This window comes from Magnolia sinica, chromosome 7 (genome assembly GCF_029962835.1).
Source record: "Magnolia sinica isolate HGM2019 chromosome 7, MsV1, whole genome shotgun sequence".
Taxonomy (NCBI): Eukaryota; Viridiplantae; Streptophyta; class Magnoliopsida; order Magnoliales; family Magnoliaceae; genus Magnolia; species Magnolia sinica.
In genome coordinates, this window is record NC_080579.1 from 27,281,274 (window position 1) to 27,284,362 (window position 3,089).

General features: G+C 39.7%; 1 non-coding gene across 1 annotated transcript; it reads left to right on the forward strand.

Annotated features, from left to right (window-relative positions):
- Window positions 1-1,463: 1,463 nt before the first annotated feature.
- LOC131252226 (small nucleolar RNA R71) lies at window positions 1,464-1,570 on the forward strand. Its single transcript, XR_009174260.1, has one exon. It is a non-coding gene; the product is annotated as a small nucleolar RNA R71 (small nucleolar RNA).
- The last annotated feature ends 1,519 nt before the right edge of the window (window positions 1,571-3,089 follow it).

Genomic DNA, 3,089 nt, shown 5'->3' on the forward strand with positions numbered 1-3,089 from the left:
TGCTCATGTTACTGATGAGTTCCATATCCAGGATGATAAAATCTACCAGGTAGTAAAATCTGTCAACCTAGACCAACACATCCTCAATTACCCCTCTTGGTACACGAACTGAGTGGTCAGTAAGTTGTAATGTGGTTAGGGTGGGTTTCAATTCACCCAAACCTAACTATTTGTTGACTGAGTATGGGTTCAGATTTACGCTTGCTCCTAAGTCAAGAAGTACGTGTTTAATCTGGTAGTCCCAATTACGCAAGTAATGGCTAGGCTGCCAGGATCTTTGTACTTTTGTAGCACATCTTGCTTTAGGATGACACTCACTTTTTCTATCAGAAAAAATTTCTTTTTGATGCTTTGTGTCTTTTAGTCATGCTTAATACTTTGTGTCTTTTAGTCATGCACAAGTCTTTCAAAAATTTGGCATATGAAGGTATTTGCTTTATGACATCTAGTAGAGAAATATTGACATTCACTTGTTTTAACATCTTTAGAATAACTTGAGAGTTAGAGAGAGGTTTTAGTGCAACCAACTGTTGGGAAAATGGGGCAATCGGCTTCCCATGAAGTTCCGGTTTTAATTCTTGTGTAGCATGGCTAGATCTATCATTGTTGTCCTCTTCTCGGTCCTTAGGCTTTTCAGCCCTAATCGGAATGGTTTTGTCAATGGTACTTCCACTCCTAAGAGTGGTGATAGATTTAGCTTGCTCCATCTAATTTGAAGAGCTCAAGTCGCTAACTTCATATTGTGGTTTTAGATTGGGAAGTGGTTGAGCTAGAAGACTCCTCTTGTTCTCAATCGCACTTTCAGTCTTAAGTCCTTATATGGCCTTTGTAAGGTCTTGAAAGATGTGTAGCATACCCTGATTGAAATGCTCTTAATTTTGAATATGTTTCAAAACCGGATCCTCCAGAGGTTTCCCTTGAAGTGGAATTTGATTAGGGAATCCTTGAGGTGTAGCGGTTTGTCCATTTCTCCAACTGAAGTTTGGATGATTTCTCCAACTAGGATTATATGTGTTAGAGATGGGTCCACTAAAAGGTCTTTGATAATTATACACGACATTGGATTGCTCATTCAGCACCTTTGAAAGGCAGGTATTGTTGGACAATTTTCAGTTACGTGAATGTTGCAAGCACAAATACCGCAAACAGTTTCCTTAGCCTTATCCTTCTTTAATTCCATGGCCTCGAGTTTTCTAGTAAGATTAGCCACTTTAGCATTGATATTATCTTCCTCTTTCAGGAGAAACATTCCACCCATCTCCTTGGATTGAGTCGACCTTGACATGGTGCTTAATTTTGGGGAGATGTTCCATGATTGTGTGTTTTTAACAAGCTTATCAAAGTAGTCCCACACATCATCGACATTTTTATTCATGAATTCCCCGTTGCACATTATCTCAACCAATTGGCGCATGGAAGATGTTAGTCCATCATAGAAGAAGTTAGTGATGCGCCATGTTTCAAAACTATGTTGTGGGCATGAACTAATAATATCTTTGAACCGCTCCCAACATTGGAAGAATGTTTCATCTTCCTTTTGCGCGAAGTTCATGATTGACTTTCTAAGGGTGTTCGTCTTATGGTATGGGAAAATTTTCTTTATGAACTCCCTTGTCATGTCATTTCATCTACTAATAGATTGAGGACGTAGTGAATGCAACCATGTCTTAGCTTTCTCTTTTAAAGAAAAAGGAAAGAGTTTCAGCCCGACCACGTCATCGGACACGTTTGGAAAGTATAGAGTGGCTATAATCTCGTCAAACTCTTTCAAGTGTAAGTATGGATTTTTAAATTCAAGCCTATGAAATTTTGGAAGGAGTTGGATCACCCCTGGCTTGATATCCATGTGTCCCATATTTTTTGAAAAAACCATGCATGAGGGTGTACTCACCCCGAAAATCCATACTCATCCTAAACTGGTTGTAAATAATCTCATAAAGTACGAGGCGGGGGTGCTTGATGCACCTCATTCTCATCCTAAACTTCTTCAACCCTCGGTTGAGGTTGTCTTTACGGTTGATTGACCGGTTGATTTGCAGTCATCACTTCAATTAACCCTGAGGATCTTGAGTGGTGTCTAATCTTATGATAAATAGATAACCCCTCAACCAAACCTCCTTCACTCAAAAGACGTCAAGTGTTATCACGGACCCACTTAGGCATGAAACACTCTCTGTAACACTCCTTCCATTCCGTACCATTTTCTATACATATGTACGCGATGATCAATGCCCTTGATAGACCTGGATTGGCTGTTCATAGTACACACCCAACTGACCGAAACCTCAAGACCCTGAAACCTATTTCATATCGACCCCGTTGCCGTGATCGTGGAGGTACACCTGTGCGTATGTACAATACTCTGTTAGTGAGATACGCCATGACGAATCATTAGTGTAACATGTGCACAAGGCACCATGTACTCCATTCCACAGATGTGCATAACACATGTCATACACACATGCACATGCCACACATGGGTGAGAGAATCTCTACCCATGTGTGTGATGTCACACACCCATACCTCCCATCTCTCATGTGCTCCCCAAAGTCAATACTTCTCCATGCCACACCTTAACCATGACATCATCACACCATGCCATCCCATGCTCCTTTAACCTACCACTAATTACAAATCATGAATTAATTGTCATAATCCTAATCTATGCTAACCAAGATCACATTAATTGAATCTAACCACATTTTAGCAATTTCTCTACAAATAGTCCTTCATCCCTTAGCGTTTTACCATTTTTCTACACAAGAGAGAGAGAAAGGAGTGATCTTAGTGGGCCATCAACTCCATCAATTCCATCCCTTCCATCCATCTCAACCATCCATCTAATCCATCAAGGTGAGTACACCCACTCCACTCTTGGTTTGTTTTCTTTTTTATTATTTGGATGATTATAGTGGTGATGATATGATGATAATGATGTGATTAATGGTATGGATTCATGGGAGAATACATATAAAAAAGAATAATAATTAAAAAATAAATAAATTGTTATAGACTTTATGTGGGACCCATTGATAGTGGGCCCACCAGAATATTTTGTAAGCCATCCAAACTGCCCAAAGTGAGACCA